We start from the raw sequence: 26,724 nt of genomic DNA, 5'->3' as shown, positions 1-26,724 counted from the left end.
AAATCCTGTGAAGCCACCTGGCCCTGGACTTTGGTTTGTTGGGAAATTTTTGATTACTGGTTCAATTTCTTTGCTGGTTATCAGTCTGTTCAAGTTTTCTATTTCTTCCTCTTTCAGTTTTAGTAGTTTATATGTTTCTAATAATTTATCCATTTTTTCCACGTTGCTCAATTTGTTGGTATATAAATTTTCGTAATATTTTCTTATGATTGTTTTTATTTCTGTGGTGTTGGTTGTGATATCTCCTGTCTCATTTGTGATTTTATTTAGTTCCTTTGTATTTTATTTTTAATATGTCTGGCCAGGGGTTTATCAATTTTATTTTATTTTTTTCAAGGAACCAGCTCCTAGTTTCATTCATCCACTTTATTGTTGTTGTTTCTTTGTTACTATATCATTTATTTCTGCTCTAATATTTATTATCTCCCTTCTTCTGCTGGCTTTAATCTTCATTTAGCGTTCTTCTCTTAACTCCTTTAGGTGTAAGGTTAGGTGGCACATTTAAGATCTTTCTTTCTTTCTTTCTTTCTTTCTTTCTTTCTTTCTTTTTGTGGTAGTTCTGTATTATAAATCCTTTCCTCTTAGGACCCCTTTTGCTGCATCCCAAAGGTTTTGGACCATTGTATTTTCATTTTCATTTGTTTCCTTATATTTTAAAATTTCTTCTTTAATTTCCTAATTGACCCATTCATTCTCTACTAGGATGTCTTTAACCTCCATCTATTTGAGGGCTTTCCCAACTTTTAATTGTAGTTGAATTCTAGTTTCATTGCATTGTGGTCAGAAGATATGCATGATATGATCTCAATCTTTTTGTACCCTTTGAGGCCTGATTTGTGACCTACTATGTGATCTATTTTTGAAAATGTTCCATGTGCACTTGAAAAGAATGTGGATTCTGCTGCTTTAGGATGAAATGTTCTGAATATATCTGTTAAGTCCACTTGGTCCAGGGCGTCATTCAAAGCCATTGTTTCCTTGTTGATTTTCTGCTTAGATCTGTCCATTGATGTATGTAGGTCTTTAAAGTCCCCTGCTATTATTGTTTTATTTTCATGAGCTCCTTCGTGTTCATTATTAATTCTTTATATATATTGGTGCTTTCAAGTTGCAGGCATAAGTTGCACTATAAATGTTAAACCTTATTGTTAGATAGACCTCTTTATTATGATATAGTGCCTTTCTTCATTTCTTCTTACATTCTTTGGTTTAAAATCTAGTTTGTCTGATATAAGTATGGCTACAATGGCTTTCTTTGGACATCCATTTGTATGGTAAATGTTTCTCCATCCCTCACTTTCAATATGAAGGTTTTGTTAGGTCTAAAATGAGTCTCTTGTACGTAGTATATAGATGAGTCTTATTTTTTAACTGTATTCTGACACTTATGTCTTTTGATTGGGACATTTAGTCTATTTATGTTCAGAGTAATAATTGATAGATGTAAAATTAGTGCCATTTTATTACTTGTTTTGTCATTGTCTCTGGATATCTTCTTTGTTCCTTCCTGTCTTTGTCACTTTTGATCTTTTTTTCCCACTAAAAGAGTTCCCTTTAATATTTCTGGCAGGGCTGGTTTAGTGGTCATGAACTCCTTTAGTTTTTCCTTGTCTGGGAAACTATTGTCCTCCTATTCTGAATGACACTCTGGCTAGAAAGAGTATTCTTGGCTCCATTTTTTAAATGTTTTTAGACTGGAGAATTTGGTCCAGTTATATTTAAAGTAATTATTGATAGGTATGGACTTACTATTATCATTTTGTTCATCATTTTCTCGCTGTTTTGTGATTCTTTTGTTCTTTCTTTCTTCTCTTGGTCTCTTCTTTTTTGACTTATCTGTAGGGATATGTTTTGATTCCTTTCTCTTTATCTGTTCTGTATCTACTATTGTTTTTTACTTTGTGGTTACCATGAGGATTACATCAAACTTGCTATAACAGTCAACTTTAAGCTGATAGCAACTTAGCTTTGAACACACACTAAGGCTTTACATTTCTATTCTGACCCTCCCAACACAGTTTATGTTTTTGATGATACAATTTAGATCTTTTTACTGGAACTTTTTTTTCATTTTCTTTACAGATTATTCTTTATTAATGTAGAGAAATGGAAGTAATTTTTGCGTGTTGATTTTGCATTCTGCAAATTTGGTGAATTTGTTTGTTATTACTAAGGATGTTTTGTAGATTCTTTAGGTTTTTCTGCATATATGTTCATGTCATGCATAACAGAGTTAATCTTCTATCTACCTTTACAAATGGATGCCCTTTATTTCCTTTTCTTGCCTAATTGTTCTGGCTAGGTCTTCCAGAATTATGTTGAATAGAAATGGTGAAAGCATCATCCTTGCCTTATTCCTAACCTTGGAGAAAAAGCTTTACCATTGTGTAAGAGGTTAGCCAGGAGCTTTTCTTACATGGCTTTTTATCACGTTGAGGTAGTTTCTTGTTTTTTTTTTTTTTAACGTTTACTTATTTTTGAGACAGAGAGAGACAGAGCATGAATGGGGGAGGGGCAGAGAGAGAGGGAGACACAGAATTCAAAGCAGGCTCCAGGCTCTGAGCCATCAGCCCAGAGCCCGACGCGGGGCTCGAACTCACGGACCGCGAGATCGTGACCTGAGCTGAAGTCAGACGCTTAACCGACTGAGCCACCCAGGCGCCCCCGTTGAGGTAGTTTCTAGTTATAGTTTGTTGAGTATTTTTATCATAAAAGATTGTTGAATTTTACCCAATATTTTCTTCCTCAATTTCAATAATTATTTTCCCTTCTTCTGTTTGTTTGGCATGTCATACTGATTTTATTCTGTTTTTAACAAGCCTTGCTTTTCGGGAATAAATCCCACTTGGTCATGGTATATCATCCTTTTAATATGCTGTTGAATTCTGTTTGGATTTATTTTGTTGATGATTTTTGAAAAAAATTCAAAAGTGACATTGATCTGTAGTTTTTTTTTTCTCATAGTGTCTTTTTCTGCTTTGGCTATTACAGTAATGATGGAATCATATAATATTTTGGAAGATTTTCAGAAGAATTGGTATTAATTTTTCTTTAGATGTTTGGTTCAATTCACCTTTGAAGCTATTCATTCCCTCTTTTTCTTAGTCAATATAGCTAAATGATTGCCAATTTTGGTGATCTTTTTGAAGAGTAAAGTTGGTTTTGTTAATTTATTGCTTTTTTATTTGCAATATTTTGGTTACTGTTTGGCCTCTTTTGGTCACTATTCACATTAAATATCTTTTTTTATCTTTCACTTCATAATTCAACCTATATGTGTCTCTAAATCTAAAGTAATCTCTTATGGTCAGCGTATTGCTGGTTATAGTTTTTCATCTATTCTGCCAACCTAGGTCTTTTGTTTGGGAATTTTAATACATTTACATTTCAAGCAATTACTGATTGGGAAGCACTGACAACTTTTGCCATTTTATTATTTTTCTGTATGTCTTATGACTATTTCATCCTTCATTTCCTCTTTTATTGTCTTCCTTTGTGTGACTTTTTGGAGTAAAACTTTTCAATCTTTTTCTCATTTCCTTTTGTGTCTGATCTATAGATATGTTCTTTGTAGTAACCATGCAGATTTTTATAACATCCTAAAGTTATTATATTGTATTTTGAACCGATAACAATTTAACTTCAATTGACACAAAAACCCTGCACCACCTCCCTTTTATGTTATTATGTCTCAAACTTCATCTTTATATATTGTATAAAGATATTAAAAGATATTTATAAAGATATTTATAAATTAAAAGATGTTTATAAAGATTTTTATGCTCATGTCTTTTAAATATAAAAAATAATTAAAATTAAAGCTAAGAACCAAAGTTAAACAATATTTGTTTTATACTTGTCCATATATTTACCTTTACTGGAGAACTTTATATTTTCACATGGCTTTGAGTTACCATATAGTGTTTTTTTTTTATCCTTAAAAGACACTTTTTAGCATTTCTTATAGGACAGGCCCAGTGGTAATAAACCCTGTCAGCTTTTTGTTTTTTTTCGATGTGGGGAAGTCTTAATTTCTTACTAATTTTCAAAGGCAGTTTTACCAGATATAGAATTTTCAGTTGACATTCTTTTTCATCACTTAAAAAATATAATCCCATTATTTCAGTCCTGGAAGGTATTTACTGAGAAATTTTCTGAGAATTTCATGAAGGACCCATTGTATCTGACAAGTTATTTTTCTCTTACTGCTTTCAAGATTCTCTCTTTGTCCTTGACTTTTGACAGTTTGATATAATTTGTCTCAGTGGGGTCTCATTTGATTAATCGTACTTGTGGTTTGTTCAGTTTCCTGTGATTTTATATCCATGTCTTTACTCAAATTTAGGAAACTTATTTTTTCAAAGAAGATCTCTGTTTCTCTCTCTCTCTCTCCCCCCGCCCCCCGCCTCCTCTGGGACTCCCATAATGTAAGGGAGTGTCTTGTAAGTCCCTTAAATTCTCTTCACTTTTCTTTATTTTATCTTTCTTTTAAATCATTGGGCTTGATAGTTTCAAGTGACTTGTCTTCATGTTCTGTGTTCATTTAACATTCTGGTCTGAGTCTACTGTTGAGGGCCTCTAGTGAATTTTTAAATTCAGTTACTGTATTTTTCAAGTCCAGAAATTTTTGATTCTACCTTCTCTTTAGAGTAATTTCTATGTCTTTGATGATATCCTTATTTTGTTTATATATTATCTGTGTTCTCTGTCAGCTTGCTGAGTATTTTTAAAACAGTTAAAATCTTTATCAATTAAAACTTTAAAAAAATATGTCATATTTTATTGGGAGGCTCCTTCCTGCTCATTTAGCACAGTGCTAGGAAGGGGGTTGGTCAAAGATGAGAAAAAATGCCATGCATGATTTATGATTTTGAGTGGAACTTTTTCTTACTTGGGGGTTCGCTTGGTTGTTGCAACTCTAACTAGTTTCTAGAGTTCCTGTAGGGATACTTTGGTCTGTATGTTATTGTTTACTTAGTATTTCCATATGACAGTGAAGGATTGGAGTTTACTAGTCAGTCCTCTTGCTAACATCACTATCCCAAGAACGTCCCACTTTGAGAACTCTAAGTACATTTGCTTTTGCATTGCAGATAGTTCAGAATAAGAGAAAAGCTGTTTCATAAAATTTATAGGACTTCCTAGAAATGAACAAGTGATCTTTTCTGAAGGGTCACCAAATAGTTGAGAAGCCATTCAGAGACACTGGTTTCATGGAATGTAAAGCTTAGGTCTTAGCAGATGTTTAGCAGCCATGTATACTTTCTCATTTATGATTCTCTTCATTGTCTCTTCACACTGCTGCTTTAAACTGTCCAGCTGTAGCATATGCTCTGTGACCAAATTGGCAAGGATTCCCAATGGGCTTTTGGAAGATACAATTTTCTACATCTAGAAATCTAAATGTTTTTCTTTTCCCCAAAGCACTGATTATCTTCTAATTTCCCCTTTAATGATTTTTTTTTTTGTTTTGGCTTCTCTGTCACTTCACTAGAATATAAGGGCAATTTGGTGTGTCTATTTTGTTTTGTGCTCTACTTCACATGCTTGGATGGCTAAAACAAGACCTCAAAAAGTATCTGCTGTATTGAGCTGTGTTGATATCCTGAGTTCCAAGGCCATCCTCAATAATACTGGCTCTTTCCCCTGAGTGCTCCAAAAGGCCAATGTTCAGAAGTGCCAGCTTTGCTTATTATTTTTTTCTAGCACCAGAATACCAGGTAGATTGTATTAGTGCACAATAAACTACTGTCAAATCAATGCATGAAACATCATTTGAAAAGTGTGCAAGACAATTTAATTGGTGAACAAATAAAAAGGGGGAACTATACACATATCAGTAGATAATGTAAATGCATTTGATAATAAAAGAGTCTAAGATTTTTATAGCACTCTAATAAGAACTCTGTATATTTAATAATTTCATCACCAGAGAAATCTTATAATATAGGTAATATTATTATCCTTATTTTGGAGATAAAGAAACAGAGAGTGGATGAATAAGTAATTGGCCAAGCCACATAGCTGATAAGTGTCAGAGCATGAGATTTCAATACATGGATTCCTGGTGCAGCATTTGTGCATCCAAATACCACACTGTACTGACTCTCTAGAAAACTATTAGCAGTTAATTCTAAAGAAACCTTCAATTAGTCAGGTACATTATCAGGATGGAAATACCAGAATTTGTGAGTTAACTTTCTTCCAAATGATGAAATTCTAAACTGACTTCTGCTAAAATTGTTTAATGTTACTCTATATCAATACTCTTTTCAACTTTGTTTTAGGTATCTTGATGATATCAAATTAAAAAAAAATGAAACAACTGGTCAAAGTCCCAAAGCATACCACCATTTCTCTCACCACAGTGGATCATGCACACATGTATGACTACCATTCAACACCTCTTGCTAGTGGTAATGATTGGTAACAGAGAACTCGTGTTTGTCCTTGAGCTACGAGGTCTCACCTGGTTATCATATGAACTTATGTGTTTTTCAGGCAGCATATCATGGAAGAAAATGCATAGAACATGCAGGCAAAAAAAATTCATAGATAGATCCTGGCTCAGACATTTCCTAGATGTGGGTGATTTTGGGCAAACTGCTTCAGTGACATGAACCTTAGCTTCTTTATTAAGAAAATAAGGGTACTGTGGCACCTGGGTAGCTCAGTCGGTTAAATGTCCACTTTGGCTCAGGTCATGATATCATGGTTTGTGGGTTCCAGCCCCACTTCAGGCTCTGCACTGACAGTGTGGAACCTGCTTCAAATCCTGTATTCCTCTCTCTCTGATACACCCCTGACTGCATTCTCTCTCTCTCTCTCAAAAATAAATAAACATTTAAAACAAAGGAAGAAGACAATAAGGGTACTAACAACCACTAAACTAGGTTGTTCTGAGGAGTCTATGTGGTCATGCTGGAAAAGGAGATTGCACAGTGTCTGGCACATGGCAGACACGTAAAGCAGAGCCACTAGTTTGAAATAATTATAATGTCAGAGTAGATGGAATTTATTTCCTCCACTCAATATCATGTAATGTGTTTTACTTCTCCTTTTCACATTTATGCAATATGTGAAGAAAACCAGAGTTCTGAGACTGCTCCTGATTTGACATATGAAATAGTTTGGGGACATATTTACCTCCATAGATGAGTATTTATTTAAGTGAAGGTCAGAATACCTTGTCTGAGACTGAGTTGTCTTTTATCTGGGAGAAAGTGAAATAACATTCCATATGCTCATTCTGCTTGTCATGTGATACAATAGGATATCATTACTCTGTCTTGAAAGGAGACCTGACACAGAAAACAGGATTTAAGAATTGTCATCAAACTGTGGGTTTCTTTAAAGCAGGTCTGTCTTGGGCTTCCCTCCTAGTGCCAGCCAGAGGGACAGATATAATGTTAAAACATGTTTATTTCACTTCTTGTACTTACATTTTCAAGTGTTCTCTTTGATAAATCTCGTATTTAATTCAGACAGACGTTATCTTTTTTATAAGATGTACCAAGACCAGATTGGAAGGGAACAATATTTCTTAGGGCTTAATATGTGCCCGACACTTTATGCAGCAAACACCAAGATAAATGGAAAAGGATTATATCCAGGAGGTCAATTATAAGAGGATTGTCACTGTGTCATCTTTGACTATTGCTTTAGTTCTGAATTTTTTTTACAGAATAAGAATATATAAGTTTGTGTTTATACCTGAGATTGATTTTTTTCAGTAGGAAAATGCAGGTATCCCTAATCCAGAGCTATATGCTAGGAAACATTTGATGGCTGTTCAATATAAGAACATTAGATTGCTACAGTCATAAGAGAATAAGAGTAGATATAGCTATTCATACTTTAAGCCAAACAGAAGCTATATTTTGGGGATGATAGCTCCAAGAATCTATCACTTATTATAGAGAAAGATTATCACCAAAAATCCATATTATCCCAGAATTTATTTCCATTGTGCAAGTTACCAACATATAATTAGTATGAGTAAAAGACCAAGAAGCATATTTAACAGTTCATCTGAGAAAGCCAGGAATTGTGGTCTGTATTAGTCAAAGATCTCCAGAGAAATAAAACTATTGGTTTGTCTGTCTGTCTGTCTGTCTGTATCTCTTTCAATTGATCAAGAGATGTAGAGACTATATATATACATATATATATATATATATATACATATATATTTATTTATAGAAAAAGAAAGAGAGAGTGAGGGAGAGCAAGAGAGAGAGAGAAAGAGAGGGACAGAGATATTGAGATCGATGTTAAGGAATTTATTCACACAATTGTGAGGCCTGGCCCAAGTCCAAGTATGCTGAACTTCCTCAGGGGAGGTCAGTCTTTTTATTTTTTTAAATTACATTACATTTTTTTACTTTTATTTTTTAGTTTTAGAGACACCATAAACAAGAGAGAAGGGCAGAGGGAGAGAATCTTAAGAAGGTTCCATGTTCAGCATGGAGCTCAACACAGGGATCAATCCCACGACCCTGGGATCATGACCTGAGCCAAAATTAAGAGTCATGCGTTCAACTCACTGAGCATCCCTTATTTGTATTTTTCAATTAAGACTTTCTACTAATTGGATGAGGCCCACTCACCTAAAGGAAGGTAATCTATATTGCTCAAAGTCTACTGATTTAAATGTTAATCTAACCTAAAACATACCTTCACAGAGACACCTACAGTACTGTTTAACCAAATATCTAGATACCACGGCCTAAGCAAAACCACACATTAAACTAATCATCACATGATGATTGTATTTTATCACAGCCTATGAGGTTTTTCTTTGTATTAACAGTTGTTATGGGAACACTTGGGTGGTTCATTCAGTTAAGCATCCAACTCTTGATTTTGGCTCGGGTCATGATCTCATGACTTGTGGGATCAAGCCTCCATGGAGCTCTGTGATGACAGTGAGGAACCTGCTTCAGATTCTCTGTCTCTCCCTCTCTCTCTACCCTCCCCAATGCACATGCCGTCTCTGTCTTTCAAAATAAATAAATAAACTTAAAAAACAATTGTTATGGATAATAGGCAGTTCTATTTGAAACTTTTTGAGGAATCTCCATAGTGTATTGCACTGTGGCTGCACCAGTTTGCATTCCCACCAACAGTGCAAGAGAGTTCCACTTTCTCCACATCCTGTTGTTTCTTGTGTTGTTGATTTTAGCTATTCTGATGGGTGTGAGATGTTCTCATTGTAGTTTTGAATCATATTTCCCTGATGATGAGCATCTTTTCATGTGTCTGTTCGCTATCTGTATATCTTCTTCAGAAAAAATGTCTACTCGTGTCTTCTGTCCCCTTTTTTTTTCTTTTGAGGGAGAGAGAAAGAGAGAGAGAGCTCATATGAGCAAGTGGGGGAGAGGGGCAGAGGGAGAGAGGCAGAGAGAGAATCTCAAGCAAGCTCCACCCTCAGCCTGGGGCCCTATGTGGGGCTTGATCTCAGGACTCTGGGATCATGACCTGAGCCAAAATAAAAAGTCAGACACTTTAACTGACTAAGTCATCCAGGTGCCCCAAGCCCACTTTTTAAATTAGATTATTTGTTCTTTGGTGTTGAGTTTGAAGAATTCTTTATAGACTTTGGATTCTAACTTTTCATCAGATATATCATTTGCAAATATCTTCTCCCACTCTGTAGGTTGCCATTTTGTTGAATGTTTCTTCACTGTGCAGAAGCTTTTTATTTTGATGAAGTCCCAATAGTTTATTTTTGCTTCTGTTTCCCTTGCCTCAGTGTACATATCTAGAACGAAGTTGCTACAACCAATGTCAAATAAGTTACTGCCCATGTTCTCCTCTAGGATTTTAAAAGTTTTCTCTTTCACATTTAGGTCATTTTGAATTTATTTTTGTGTATGGTGTAAGAAATTGGTCCAGATTCATTCTTTTGCAAAATGCCATCCAGTCATCCCAGCACCACTGGATGTAGATACTGTGTTTTTTTTTTTTTTCTATTGGATATTCTTCCCTGCTTTGTTGAAGATTACTTGACCATATAGTTGTGGGTTTATTTCTGGGTTTTCTATTCTGTTCCATTGATCTATGTGTCTGTTTTTCTGCCAATACCATGCTGTCTTGATCACTACAGCTTTGAAATATAACTTGAAGTCTGGAATTGGTTGTGTCCAGCTTTTCTTTTCTTTTCTTTTTCAAGATTGCTTTGGTACACCTGGGTGGCTCAGTCAGCTAAGTGTTTAACTCTTGATGGCAGCTCAGGTCATGATTCCAGGATTGTGGGATTGAGCCTCATATTGGGCTCCACTCTGAGCATGGATTTGTCCATCTCTCTCTCTCCTTCTGCTCCTCTCCCCTACTTGTGTGCATGCAATCTCTCTTTAAAAAATTGCTTTGAGGGGGGGAAGATGGCGGCATAGGAGGACGCTGGGCTCACCGCGCGTCCTGCTGATCACTTAGATTCCACCTACACCTGCCTAAATAACCCAGAAAACCACCAGGGGATTAGCAGAACGGAGTCTCTGGAGCCAAGCACAGATGAGAGGGCCACGAAGAGGGTAGGAAGGGCGGCGAGGCGGTGCGCGCTCCACGGACTGGCAGGAGGGAGCCAGGGCGGAGGGGCAGCCTGCCGGCCAAGCAGAGCTCCCGAGTCTGGCTGGCAAAACGGAGGGGCCAGACGGACTGTGTTCCAACAGCAAGCGCGAATTAGCGTCTGGGAGGTCATAAGTTAACAGCTCTGCTTGGAAAGCGGGAAGGCTGGAGGACAAAGGGAGGGAGAGCTGCTGAGCCCCCGGATGACAGAGCTCAGTTTGGTGGGGAACAAAGGTGCTCGCCAGCGCCATCTCCCTCGCCCATCCCCCAGCCAAAATCCCAAAGGGAACCAGTTCCTGCCAGGGAACTTGCTCGCTCCACACAAACACCCAACTCTATGCTTCTGCGGAGCCAAACCTCCGGCAGCAGATCTGACTCCCTCCCGCTGCCACAGGGCCCCTCCTGAAGTGGATCACCTAAGGAGAAGCGAGCTAAGCCTGCCCCTCCTGCCCCCGAGCACCTTGCCTACCCACTCCAGCTAATACGCCAGATCCCCAGCACCACAAGCCTGGCAGTGTGCAAGTAGCCCAGATGGCCACGCCACCCCACAGTGAATCCCGCCCCTAGGAGAGGGGAAGAGAAGGCACACACCAGTCTGACTGTGGCCCCAGTGGTGGGCTGGGGGCAGACATCAGGTCTGACTGTTGCCCCACCCACCAACTCCAGTTATACACCACAGCACAGGGGAAGTGCCCTGCAGGTCCTCACCACTCCAGGGACTATCCAAAATGACCAAACGAAAGAATTCTCCTCAAAAGAATCTCCAGGAAATAACAACAGCTAATGAACTGATCAAAAAGGATTTAAATAATATAACAGAAAGTGAATTTAGAATAATAGTCATGAAATTAATTGCTGGGCTTGACAACAGTATAGAGGACAGCAGAGAATCTCTTGCTACAGAGATCAAGGGACTAAGGAACAGTCACGAGGAGCTGAAAAACGCTTTAAATGAAATGCAAAACAAAATGGAAACCACGACGGCTCGGATTGAAGAGGCAGAGGAGAGAATAGGTGAACTAGAAGACAAAGTTATGGAAAAAGAGGAAGCTGAGAAAAAGAGAAATAAAAAATCCAGGAGTATGAGGGGAAAATTAGAGAACTAAGTGATACACTAAAAAGAAATAATATACGCATAATTGGTATCCCAGAGGAGGAAGAGAGAGGGAAAGGTGCTGAAGGGGTACTTGAAGAAATAATAGCTGAGAACTTCCCTGAACTGGGGAAGGAAAAAAGCATTGAAATCCAAGAGGTACAGAGAACTCCCTTCAGACGTAACTTGAATCGATCTTCTGCACGACATATCATAGTGAAACTGGCAAAATACAAGAATAAACAGAAAATTCTGAAAGCAGCAAGGGATAAACGTGCCCTCACATATAAAGGGAGACCTATAAGACTCGTGACTGATCTCTCCTTTGAAACTTGGCAGGCCAGAAAGGATTGGCACGAGATCTTCAGTGTGCTAAACAGAAAAAATATTTAGCCGAGAATCCATTATCCAGCAAGTCTGTCATTTAGAATAGAAGAGAGATAAAGGTCTTCCCAAACAAACAAAAACTGAAGGAATTCGTCACCACTAAACCAGCCGTACAAGAGATCCTAAGGGGGATCCTGTGAGACAAAGTACCAGAGGCATCACTACAAGCATAAAACATACAGACATCACAATGACTCTAAACCCATATCTTTCTATAATAACACTGAATGTAAACGGATTAAATGCGCCAACCAAAAGACATAGGGTATCAGAATGGATTAAAAAACAAGACCCATCTATTTGCTGTCTACAAGAGACTCATTTTAGACCTGAGGACACCTTTAGATTCAGAGTGAGGGGATGGAGAACTATTTATCATGCTACTGGAAGTCAAAAGAAAGCTGGAGTAGCCATACTTATATCAGACAAACTAGACTTTGAATTAAAGGCTGTAACAAGAGATGAAGAAGAGCATTATGTAATAAATACAGGGTCTATCCATCAGGAAGAGCTAACAATTATAAATGTCTATGCGCCGAATACGGGAGCCCCCAAATATATAAAACAATTACTCATAAACATAAGCAACCTTATTGATAAGAATGTGGTAATTGCAGGGGATTTTAACACTCCACTTACAGAAATGGATAGATCATCTAGACACACGGTCAATAAAGAAACAAGGGCCCTGAATGAGACATTGGATCAGATGGACTTGACAGATCTATTTAGAACTCTGCATCCCAAAGCAACAGAATATAATTTCTTCTCTAGTGCACATGGAACATTCTCCAAGATAGATCATATACTGGGTCGCAAAACAGCCCTTCATAAGTTTACAAGAATTGAAATTATACCATGCATACTTTCAGACCACAATGCTATGAAGCTTGAAATCAACCACAGGAACAAGTCTGGAAAACCTCCAAAAGCATGGAGGTTAAAGAACACCCTACTAACGAATGAGTGGGTCAACCAGGCAATTCGAGAAGAAATTAAAAAATATATGGAAACAAACGAAAATGAAAATACAACAATCCAAACGCTTTGGGATGCAGTGAAGGCAATCCTGAGAGGAAACTACATCGCAACCCAGGCCTATCTCAGGAAACAAGAAAAATCCCAAATACAAAATCTAACAGCACACCTAAAGGGACTAGAAGCAGAACAGCAAAGGCAGCCTACACCCAGCAGAAGAAGAGAAATAATAAAGATCAGAGCAGAAATAAACAATATAGAATCTAAAAAAACGGTAGAGCAGATCAACGAAACCAAGCATTGTTTTTTTGAAAAAATAAACAAAATTGACAAACCTAGAGGTTTCTCAGGCTTCTCAAAAAGAAAAGGGAGATGACCCAAATAGATAAAAGCATGAATGAAAATGGAATTATTACACCCAATCCCTCAGAGATACAAACAATTATCAGGGAATACTATGAAAAATTATTTGCCAACAAATTGGACAACCTGGAAGACATGGACAAATTCGTAAACACCCACACTCTTCCAAAACTCAATCAGGAGAAAAGAGAAAGCTTCAACAGACCCATAACCAGCGACGAAATTGAATCGGTTATCAAAAATCTCCCAAACAAATAGGAGTCCAGGACCAGATGGCTTCCCAGGGGAGTTCTACCAGACGTTTAAAGCAGAGATAATACCTATCCTTCTCAAGCTATTCCAAGAAATAGAAAGGGAAGGAAAACTTCCAGACTCATTCTATGAAGCCAGTATTCCTTTGATTCCTAAACCAGACAGAGACCCAGTAAAAAAAGAGAACTACAGGCCAATATCCCTGATGAATACGGATGCAAAAATTCTCAATAAGATACTAGCAAATCGAATTCAACAGCATATAAAAAGAATGATTCACCATGCTCAAGTGGGATTCATTCCTGGGATGCAGGGCTGGTTCAACATTCGCAAATCAATCAACGTGATACATCACATTAACAAAAAAAAAGAGAAGAACCATATGATCCTGTCAATCGATGCAGAAAAGGCCTTTGACAAAATCCAGCACCCTATCTTAATAAAAACCCTCGAGAAAGTCGGGAGAGACGGAACATACACATCATCAAAGCCATTTATGAAAAGCCCACAGCTAATATCATCCTCAACGGGGAAAAACTGAGAGCTTTTTCCCTGAGATCGGGAACACGACACGGATGCCCACTCTCACTGCTGTTGTTTCACATAGTGTTGGAAGTTCTAGCATCAGCAATCAGACAACAAAAGGAAATCAAAGGCATCAAAATTGGCAAAGATGAAGTCAAGCTTTTGCTTTTTGCAGATGACATGATATTATACATGGAAAATCTGATAGACTCCACCAAAAGTCTGCTAGAACTGATACATGAATTCAGCAAAGTTGCAGGATACAAAATCAATGTACAGAAATCAGTTGCATTCTTATACACTAACAATGAAGCAACAGAAAGACAAATAAAGAAACTGATCCCGTTCACAATTGCACCAAGAAGCATAAAATACCTAGGAATAAATCTAACCAAAGATGTAAAAGATCTGTATGCTGAAAACTATAGAAAGCTTATGAAGGTAGTTGAAGAAGATATAAAGAAATGGAAAGACATTCCCTGCTCATGGATTGGAAGAATAAATATTGTCAAAATGTCAATACTACCCAAATCTATCTACACATTCAATGCAATCCCAATCAAAATTGCACCAGCATTCTTCTCGAAACTAGAACAAGCAATCCTAAAATTCATATGGAACCACAAAAGGCCCCGAATAGCCAAAGGAATTTTGAAGAAGAAGACCAAAGCAGGAAGCATCACAATCCCAGACTTCAGCCTCTACTACAAAGCTGTAATCATCAAGACAGCATGGTATTGGCACAAAAACAGACACACAGACCAATGGAATAGAATAGAAACCCCAGAACTAGACCCACAAACGTATGGCCAACTTATCGTTGACAAAGCAGGAAAGAACATCCAATGGAAAAAAGACAGCCTCTTTAACAAATGGTGCTGGGAGAACTGGACAGCAACATGCAGAAGGTTGAAACTAGACCACTTTCTCACACCATCCACAAAAATAAATTCAAAATGGATAAAGGACCTGAATGTGAGACAGGAAACCATCAAAACTCTAGAGGAGAAAGCAGGAAAAGACCTCTCTGACCTCAGCCGTAGCAATCTCTTGACACATTCCCAAAGGCAAGGGAATTAAAAGCAAAGATGAATTACTGGGACCTTATGAAGATAAAAAGCTTCTGCACAGCAAAGGAAACAACCAACAAAACGAAAAGGCAACCAACGGAATGGGAAAAGATATTTGCAAATGACATATCGGACAAAGGGCTAGTATCCAAAATCTATAAAGAGCTCACCAAACTCCACACCCGAAAAACAAATAACCCAGTGAAGAAATGGCAGAAAACATGAATAGACCCTTCCCCAAAGAAGACATCCGGATGGCCAACAGGCACATGAAAAGATGTTCAACGTCGCTCCTTATCAGGGAAATACAAATCAAAACCACACTCAGATATCACCTCACGCCAGTCAGAGTGGCCAAAATGAACAAATCAGGAGACTATAGATGCTGGAGAGGATGTGGAGAAACGGAAACCCTCTTGCACTGCTGGTGGGAATGCGGAAAATTAAAAATAGACCTACCCTATGACCCAGCAATAGCACTGCTAGGAATTTACCCAAGGGATACAGGAGTGCTGATGCATAGGGGCACTTGTACCCCAATGTTTATAGCAGCACTCTCAACAATAGCCAAATTGTGGAAAGAGCCTAAATGTCCATCAACTGATGAATGGATAAAGAAATTGTGGTTTATATACACAATGGAATACTACGTGGCAATGAGAAAGAATGAAATATGGCCTTTTGTAGCAACGTGGATGGAGCTGGAGAGTGTGATGCTAAGTGAAATAAGCCATACAGAGAAAGACAGATACCATATGGTTTCACTCTTATGTGGATCTTGAGAAACTTAACAGAAACCCATGGGGGAGGAGAAGGAAAAAAAAAAGAGGTTGGAGTGGGAGAGAGCCAAAGCATAAGAGACTGTTAAAAACTGAGAACAAACTGAGATTTGATGGGGGGTGGAAGGGAGGGGAGGGTGGGTGATGGGTATTAAGGAGGGCACCTTTTGGGATGAGCACTGGGTGTTTTATGGAAACCAATTTGACAATAAATTTCATATATTGAAAAAAAATAAAAAAAAATTGCTTTGATTAGTCAGGGTCTTATGTAGTTGCATATAAAGTTTACGAGTGTTTGTTCTAGTTCTGTGAAAAATGCTGTTGGTATTTTGAAAGAGATAGCATTAAATGTGTAGATTGCTTTGGGTAGTATAGACTTTTAACAATATTTGTTCTTCCAATCCCTGAGCATGGAATGTCCTTCCAAATATAAATACCCCAAACCAGCAATTGTACCACTAGGTATTTATCCAAAAAATGCAAAAATACTAATTCAAATGGGTACATGCACCCTGATGTTTATAGCAGCATTATCTACAATAGCCAAATTATTAAAACAGCCCAAGTGTCCATCAACTGATGAATGGATAAGGAAGATATGTTATACACACACACACACACACACACACACACACACACACACACACACACAATGGATTACTACTCAGCCACGAAAAAGAATGAAATCTTGCCAATTGCATTAAGTGGATGGAGATAGAGAGTATTATGCTAAGTGAAATGTCAGAGAAAGACAAATACCATACGACCTCACTCACATGTGGAATTTAAGAAACAAAACAAATGAGAAAGGAAGGAAAAAGAGAGAGAGGTAAACCAAGAAATGCACTCTCTTTTTTAAATTTTTTATTTAAATTTCAGATTGCATGCAGTGTAATCTTCACTTCAGGTGTACAATTTAGTGATTCAACACTTCCATACAACATCTAGTACTCATCACAAGTGCATTCCTTAATCCCCATCACCTATTTAACCCTTTCCCCTACCCACTTCTCCTCCAGTAAGCATCAGTTTGTTCTCCATAGTTAAGAGTGTTTCTTGGTTTGCCTGTCTCTTTTTTTTCCATTTGCTCATTTGTTTTCTTTCTCAAATTCCACATATGAGTGAAATCACATGGTATTTGTCTTTCTCTGACTGACTTATTTCACTTAGAATAAAAACTCTCCGGTTCCATTCATGTCTTGCAAATGACAAGATTTCACTCTTTTTTTATGGGTGTTATCTCATTGTATATATATACCACATCTTCCTTTTTTTCTTTCCCTAAGATCTAGGGCTAGGGTTCAGGTTAGAGGCAGTGTTCGGTTTAGAGTTAGGGGCAGGGTGGGAGTTAGATTTAGGGCCAGGGTCAGGGTAAGTGCCTGGTATCCTGCAGTTCAGAGACCTCTTCAGAGTGTTAGGTTTAGGGTTAGCATTAGGATAAGGGTTAGGGGTTAGACATTAGGGGTTATGTGTTACAGTTATATTTAGTGTTAATGCAGGTTTAGGGTTATTGTATGTGCCTGGTATCATGCAGTTCAGAGACCTCTCCAGAGAATAAAACTCTAGAGTTCTGCTGGTATGAGAATAGACATGACAGCTATCTACTGAGCTGAGGCAAGGAGGGCATTTGGGCCTCTAAATGTTCTTTAAACAGATATACACTTGTTCTTTCTGTTTTTATCACTACCTTCAAACCATTTTCAGAAATATTAGCAATTATCAAAGGTTTGATGTCTTCTCAAGAATGGAAACAGACTCCTTTTAATGTTTTTAACTATTTATTTACTTTTGAGAGAGAGAGAGAGAGAGAGAGCTCGAAAGGGGAAGGGCCAGAAAGAGAGAGAGACACAGAATCTGAAGCAGACTCCAGGCTCCGAGCTGTCAGCACAGAGCCCAATGCGGGGCTTGAACTCGCAAACTGTGAGATCATGACCTAAGCTGAAGTCAAACGCTTAACTGACTGAGCCACCCAGGGGCCCTGAAACAGACTCTTAACTATAGAGAACAAACTGATGGTTGCCAGAAGGAGGTTGGTGTGGAGATGTGTTGAATAGGTGTTGGGGATTAAGGAGGACACTTGTTATGATGAGCAGCAGATGTAAGGAAGTGTTGAATCGCTACATTGTACACCTAAAGCTAATATTACACTGTATTAACTGTATTAACTGTATTACACTGTATTAACTGGAATTTAAATAAACCTCCTCCCAAAAATGAAAATATGAAAAAAAGAAAAGCTTAGAAGGCTAGTTATCCTGAAGAAGCCCTCAAACATTTAAGAATAGGTAATATTTCTAAAAATGGGTGTGAAGGTGGAGACAAAATGGAAGGAACAAGTGAATATCTATTTAAAGAGTATTAAGAGCCCCAAATCCCCTCTTCCCGCCAGCTCAGTAGATGGCTGCCATGTCTATTCTAATCCAAGAAAAAGTCTGGTATTTTATACTTGGGAGAGGATGCCTGTAGGATGCCAGGCACATACCCTAAGTCTTACCCTAGCCCTATCACTAACCCTAACCCATAACCCCTAATGCCTAACTCCTAACCCTAACCCTCTTGAGATGTCTCTGAACTACAGGATACCAGGCAAATAATCTCACACTGGCCCTCACCCTAACCATGACCATAACCCTGGCTCTAATCCTAACCTTAACCCTAGAACTGAGTGAAAAAAAGGAAAATGTGGTGTATATATAGAATGGAATATTACTCAATCATAAAAAGAGTGAAATCTTGCCATTTGTAACGATGTGGATGGAGGTAGTCTTATGTTAAGCGAAATCAGTCAGAGAAAGAAAAATACCATTTTTTTCACTCATATGTGGAATTTAAGAAACGAAACAAATGAGCAAAGGGGAAAAGAGAGAGGAAAACCAAGAAACAGACACTTAACTATGGAGAACAAACTGATGGTTATCAGAGGGGAAGTGAGTGGAGGGGATGGGTTAAATAGGTGATGGGGATTAAGGAGTGCACTTGCTGTGATGAGCACAGGGTGATGTGTGGAAGTGTTGAATCACTATATTGTACACCTGAAACTAATATTACACTGTATGCTAACTGAAATTTAAGTAAATTAAAAAACAATCGCTATCAATACATGTATATACTAAGCTAAAATAAAGAATCATTAGGAAGAAGATGTACTCCATGGGATGTCACTCAATAGGGGGAGAAACACTGCCAGTAAACTGATGCATAAGGTAGGAACGAAAGGGGTAGTGATATAGGAATCCTGTGGTACAGACCCTTGTCTCAATCCAACAGTGGGTTATTTAAAATATTAAGAATAAGAACTTTGTTCACTTGGTATGCCTAAATCTTTGTCTTTGTGTGTCACATATTGTTTATGATGACAACATTCAACTTTTGTTCCATTCTGTTAATGTAGAGGGCTCTCACAAATGAAATCTCCATATACCTCACAACATTTCTAGGTGTGTGACAGGGTTAGGTTTTATTGTTTTGCAGAAGAGGCCAGGGAAGAGGGAAAAAACTAAACCAACATTCTAATGATACTGGCATGGGGACCCATCTTTGCTGATAGTTACTTCTGTACCCTCTCTAGCAGACCCATTATGGTACAGTGTTCTTCTACAGCCGATAAGGAGCAAGCATATTGGAGCCAGAGTACCTCAGAAATGCTGAGGAGTTGGAGGCACCAGGTGTGTTTAAGAATAGGAATGTGGGAGGGGTGCCTGGGTGGCTCAGTTAAGCTTCTGACTTGGCTCAGGTCATGATCTCATGGTTAGTGGATTCGAGCCCCACAAACCCCAGCTTATGCTGACAAGCTCAGAGCCTGGGGACTGCTTTGGATTCTATGTCTCCCTCTCTCTGTCTCTGCTCCTCCCCTGCTTGTGCTTTCTCTCTCACTCTCAGAAATGAATAAACATTAAAAATAAAAAAAGAATAGGAATATGGGATAAGTATAAAAACCACAGAATTGTTTCAAAATTTATTAAGGAGATATTAAGACCCCCAGAACTGTTCTATGACTCAGCCAGAAAACTGCTTTTCTCTGCTCCTCCCAGAAGAACATGGGAGGTTTACATTCTGGAGAGATTCATTAGGGTAGCTGTGGACTTGGGTATATCAGGCATAGAAAAAGTCCAGGGTGAGACATGACCCAAAAGAATTAGGTGAAATTTAGAACCCTGAATGTTGACCAGCCCAGGTTACACAGTGCTCTCAGCTGTGAGAACTCACAGGTATACTAGAGTCCCAGGTAGGGATGTATGTTTTGGTGATGCAGACTTATTAGACTATGAACCATGTCTGATCTAGAAAGCCTTGGGGTCTGCCACAGCCTGTTCTGGTTGCATGCCACCCAAACTAGTTTAAACAAGGTGATCCAAAAGTATTTTCAGGCTTGGCAAATCTGACCCAGAAGACTACAACAAGCCTAATCAGCAGCTTACACTTCTGCAATGGCCCTTATAATACCCAAACCCTGTGAGGGGGCAAAAAGAGACTTACAGTGTCATGGATACACCTCTGGGAAAACAACAGATCCACATTACAAGAGCATTGGTTTAATAAATTCTGACTTTCCTTTCCAATTGTTCTCATACCCATACAAGAGATCAGGAAAAAATTAGCAGGCTGTACCTACTAATTATCATGACTATAAAAGGTGAAGATACTGGCAAGAAATCACTGCCTTACAAGGGACTCTAGACTCCAGATATTAGATAGGAGGCTCCAGGGGAGTTTCTACCCCTACATTAAGTTTCTTATTGTCACCTAGTTTCTTGCAGGTATCACTTGAGAAGAAGGACACTGGATTGGAATTGAAAATTCTAGTTAGGTTGACATGCTTGTGTATTTCTCATGATTTCAAAAGCATTTGCCTCTTTTCTGACACCCACAATATATGGTATTGTGGCATTGTATCACAAAAGAGACTTGATTTCATGGGAAGAGGGCAAGTAAATGAGTTATACTTTCAAAAAACCTCATAAAATGCTTTTTATGTTATGTTATATATGCATTAAGATCTCAATGTATAAAATCTTATCACACACCATACACACACACTCACACACACAATACAGAAGGACAGTAAGGCAATAGAGAAGGTTAATAATGACACTACTGAACAGTGTAATTCAAGTGGTTTTTTTTCAATTACACTTTTTTCTGTATATCCATGATTTAATAAAGATTCTCCTTTTCAAGAAGGAAAGTGATGGTAATTTTTTATAAACTGGAAAGTATGGAAAAATATACTTAAAATTTTAAAAGTCACCTTTACTTTACCTATGAGACATGTGACAATTCTATTTTTTTCTTTTATTAGGAAAACATAGAAAAGGTTAAATTGGAAGACATAAATGGTGTATTCCCATCACCAACATATGTCAAAAGCTGAAATATTGTTAAGATATTTGGTACAGTTCCTTCTCTTGTTTCTGGTGTGCACCTCTGAAAACTGGGATTTTAATTATCAAACAACATTTTAATCATGGTGGGCATTCAGTTTCATCTCATGGCTTAGGGAAGTCACCTTGATATTTCCCAAATAGTTAAAACAGTTGTTACAAAACTATTCACTTAAGTGATGTCTATTCTTCTCGCTGATTGAAAGTGTCTTATTATCATTTCATGTTTGTGTGATTTTGCTACTGTTTCTTGTATCTTCTACTAACAGGACTTATGTCAATATGAATGCATATTTACCTATGGCAGTGTATATGTGGCAACCCAGTTTTTGCAGTTAGGTGCAAGGGCTAGATGATGTGATATTGTTTTATCCAAGGTTCTGTTTGTGATTGGCCACACCCTGGGAACTCTTATCTCTTGACTTTGGCAAGCAATGTTCTGTCAAAAAGACTCATTATTATACTTTGTGCTTCCTCATATTCTTGACTTCATGGAACCCAAGTATAACATACAAGGTAAAAATTGGGCAACGAGTAAAGTACATGGAATTAAAGGAAAATAGTTTCTTAATCGTTGTCTTATGTTTCAGGAGCTCGAGGGAGAGAATATCCATGCAATTCATAGACCTCCAAGTATACAACTACAGGTTAAAAGAAGGGGATGGAGAAGCACAATGATTAAGCTGAGCTGTTTATAATTTAACTTAAGATATAATGTTTTAGGTTTTTAATTCATGGAAATTATTTTATTTTATATTGTGTGACCTGAGTTTTGTAGTTGTGTACTTACATACAGTGGGTAAGAGAAAGACTTGAACAGGTTAGTACTCCATTTTCCCTTTAATTTATCTTATTGGAGAAGAATGGCATGTCACTGTTTAAATAGAAGATAAACCTTGGAATCTGGTGAAATATGTTCCAAAATTGTAGAAAGTCACTGCGTGGACAGAAAGGAATGGAACAGAGAGAAAGGACAGCTGGATAGGCCAAGATCAGCAGTGCCAGTGCAGTAATGGTCCAGGAGATACTTGAAGTGAGTCTGCTGAGCCTGACAAGATTGAAGAGTAAACAAAGGAGGTCTCGTGTATGCAACGCAATACAAATGAACAAATATATGTATATGTATATATATGTATATATATATATGCAAAATAGAAATAATAGGCAATTGATAAAGTAAATTCAGTAAGCATAAGGGAAATCTTAAATCCTCTCAATTACTTCAGACATTTAAATTTACTCAACAATAGAAAACAGACTTTTGGCTCTCACAATGATACACTGCCACATGGTAAGAACTCAATAAATATTTGTTGATAAATGAAGAAGCAAATACAGGAAGGGCTGTCTACATCCAGCAGTGGCATCTTAGATCATTTGAAGAACTATGGGTTGCCCCACTGAACACTAACAATGATTTATTTTATCATAACATTATTTAATTTGTTGGGACAGATCCCACAATTGTCACACACACAAAAAAAGGTTTTCTATTTTAAATAAAGACAAGTAGAGAAATTGACATTTCTTTTTTTTTTTCTTGCAAACACCTTTATTTTTTTTTCTTTTTTATATATATGAAATTTATTGACAAATTGGTTTCCATACAACACCCAGTGCTCATCCCAAAAGGTGCCCTCCTCAATACCCATCACCCACCCTCCCCTCCCTCCCACCCCCCATCAACCCTCAGTTTGTTCTCAGTTTTTAACAGTCTCTTATGCTTTGGCTCTCTCCCACTCTAACCTCTTTTTTTTTTTTTCCTTCCCCCCCCCATGGGTTCCTGTTAAGTTTCTCAGGATCCACATAAGACTGAAACCATATGGTATCTGTCTTTCTCTGTATGGCTTATTTCACTTAGCATTACACTCTCCAGTTCCATCCACGTTGCTACAAAGGGCCATATTTCATTCTTTCTCATTGCCACATAGTATTCCATTGTGTATATAAACCACAATTTCTTTATCCATTCATCAGTTGATGGACATTTAGGCTCTTTCCATAATTTGGCTATTGTTGAGAGTGCTGCTATGAACATTGGGGTACAAGTGCCCCTATGCATCAGTACTCCTGTATCCCTTGGATAAATTCCTAGCAGTGCTATTGCTGGCTCATAGGGTAGGTCTATTTTTAATTTTCTGAGGAACCTCCACACTGCTTTCCAGAGCGGCTGCACCAATTTGCATTCCCACCAACAGTGCAAGAGGGTTCCCGTTTCTCCACATCCTCTCCAGCATCTATAGTCTCCTGATTTGTTCATTTTGGCCACTCTGACTGGCGTGAGGTGATACCTGAGTGTGGTTTTGATTTGTATTTCCCTGATAAGGAGCGACGCTGAACATCTTTTCATGTGCCTGTTGGCCATCTGGATGTCTTCTTTAGAGAAGTGTCTATCATGTTTTCTGCCCATTTCTTCACTGGGTTATTTGTTTTTCGGGTGTGGAGTTTGGTGAGCTCTTTATAGATTTTAGATACTAGCCCTTTGTCCGATATGTCATTTGCAAATATCTTTTCCCATTCCGTTGGTTGCCTTTTCGTTTGTTGGTTGTTTCCTTTGCTGTGCAGAAGCTTTTTATCTTCATAAGGTCCCAGTAATTCACTTTTGCTTTTAATTCCCTTGCCTTTGGGGATGTGTCGAGTAAGAGATTGCTACGGCTGAGGTCAGAGAGGTCTTTTCCTGCTTTCTCCTCTAAGGTTTGATGGTTTCCTGTCTCACATTTAGGTCCTTTATCCATTTTGAATTTATTTTGTGAATGGTGTGAGAAAGTGGTCTAGTTTCAACCTTCTGCATGTTGCTGTCCAGTTCTCCCAGCACCATTTGTTAAAGAGGCTGTCTTTTTTCCATTGGATGTTCTTTCCTGCTTTGTCAAAGATGAGTTGGCCATACGTTTGTGGGTCTAGTTCTGGGGTTTCTATTCTATTCCATTGGTCTGTGTGTCTGTTTTTGTGCCAATACCATGCTGTCTTGATGATTACAGCTTTGTAGTAGAGGCTAAGTCTGGGATTGTGATGCCTCCTGCTTTGGTCTTCTTCTTCAAAATTCCTTTGGCTATTCGGGGCCTTTTGTGTTTCCATATGAATTTTAGGATTGCTTGTTCTAATTTCGAGAAGAATGCTGGTGCAATTTTGATTGGGATTGCATTGAATGTGTAGATAGCTTTGGGTAGTATTGACATTTTGACAATATTTATTTTTCCAATCCATGAGCAGGGAATGTCTTTCCATTTCTTTAAGTCTTCTTCAATTACCTTCATAAGCTTTCTATAGTTTTCAGCATACAGATCCTTTACATCTTTGGTTAGATTTATTCCTAGGTATTTTATGCTTCTTGGTGCAATTGTGAATGGGATCATTTTCTTTATTTGTCTTTCTGTTGCTTCATTGTTAGTGTATAAGAATGCAACTGATTTCTGGACATTGATTTTGTATCCTGCAACTTTGCTGAATTCATGTATCAGTTCTAGCAGACTTTTGGTGGAGTCTATCGGATTTTCCATGTATAATATCATGTCATCTGCAAAAAGCGAAAGCTTGACTCATCTTTGCCAATTTTGATGCTTTGATTTCCTTTTGTTGTCTGATTGCTGATGCTAAAACTTCCAGCACTATGTTAAACAACAGCGGTGAGAGTGGGCATCCCTGTCGTGTTCCTGATCTCAGGGAAAAAGCTCTCAGTTTTTCCCCGTTGAGGATGATGTTAGCTGTGGGCTTTTCATAAATGGCTTTTATGATCTTAAGTATGTTCCTTCTATCCCGACTTTCTCAAGGGTTTTTATTAAGAAAGGGTGCTGGATTTTGTCAAAGGCCTTTTCTGCATCGATTGACAGGATCATATGGTTCTTCTCTTTTTTTTTTGTTAATGTGATGTATCACGTTGATTGATTTGCGAATGTTGAACCAGCCCTGCATCCCAGGAATGAATCCCACTTGATCATGGTGAATAATTCTTTTTATATGCTGTTGAATTCGATTTGCTAGTATCTTATTGAGAATTTTTGCATCCATATTCATCAGGGATATTGGCCTGTAGTTCTCTTTTTTTACTGGGTCTCTGTCTGGTTTAGGAATCAAAGTAATACTGGCTTCATAGAATGAGTCTGGAAGTTTTCCTTCCCTTTCTATTTCTTGGAATAGCTTGAGAAGGATAGGTATTATCTCTGCTTTAAACGTCTGGTAGAACTCCCCTGGGAAGCCATCTGGTCCTGGACTCTTATTTGTTGGGAGATTTTTTGATAACCGATTCAATTTCTTCGCTGGTTATGGGTCTGTTCAAGCTTTCTATTTCCTCCTGATTGAGTTTTGGAAGGTGTGGGTGTTCAGGAATGTGTCCATTTCTTCCAGGTTGTCCAATTTGTTGGCATATAATTTTTCATAGTATTCCCTGATAATTGTTTGTATCTCTGAGGGATTGGTTGTAATAATTCCATTTTCATTCATGATTTATCTATTTGGGTCATCCCCCTTTTCTTTTTGAGAAGCCTGGCTAGAGGTTTGTCAATTTTGTTTATTTTTTCAAAAAACCAACTCTTGGTTTCGTTGATCTGCTCTACCGTTTTTTTAGCTTCTATATTGTTTATTTCTGCTCTGATCTTTATTATTCTCTTCTTCTGCTGGGTTAGGCTTGCCTTTGCTGTTCTGCTTCTATTTCCTTTAGGTGTGCTGTTAGATTTTGTATTGGGATTTTTTCTGTTTCTTGAGATAGGCCTGGATTGCAATGTATTTTCCTCTCAGGACTGCCTTCGCTGCGTCCCAAAGCGTTTGGATGTGTATTTCATTTTCGTTTGTTTCCATATATTTTTTGATTTCTTCTCTAATTGCCTGGTTGACCCACTCATTCGTTAGTAGGGTGTTCTTTAACCTCCACGCTTTTGGAGGTTTTCCAGACTTTTCCTGTGGTTGATTTCAAGCTTCATAGCATTGTGGTCTGAAAGTATGCATGGTATAATTTCAATTCTTGTAAACTTATGAAGGGCTGTTTTGTGACCCAGTATATGATCTATCTTGGAGACTGTTCCATGTGCACTCGAGAAGAAAGTATATTCTGTTGCTTTGGGATGCAGAGTTCTAAATATATCTGTCAAGTCCATCTGATCCAATGTCTCATTCAGGGCCCTTGTTTCTTTATTGACTGTGTGTCTAGATGATCTATCCATTTCTGTAAGTGGGTGTTAAAGTCCCCTGCAATTACCACATTCTTATCAATAAGGTTGCTTCTGTTTATGAGTAATTGTTTTATATACTTGGGGGCTCCCGTATTCGGCGCATAGACATTTATAATTGTTAGCTCTTCCTGATGGATAGACCCTGTAACTATTATATAATGTCCTTCT

The sequence above is a fragment of the Lynx canadensis genome, chromosome X (assembly GCF_007474595.2).
Source record: "Lynx canadensis isolate LIC74 chromosome X, mLynCan4.pri.v2, whole genome shotgun sequence".
Classification (NCBI taxonomy): Eukaryota; Metazoa; Chordata; class Mammalia; order Carnivora; family Felidae; genus Lynx; species Lynx canadensis.
Note: the sequence above shows the minus strand (reverse complement) of the source record.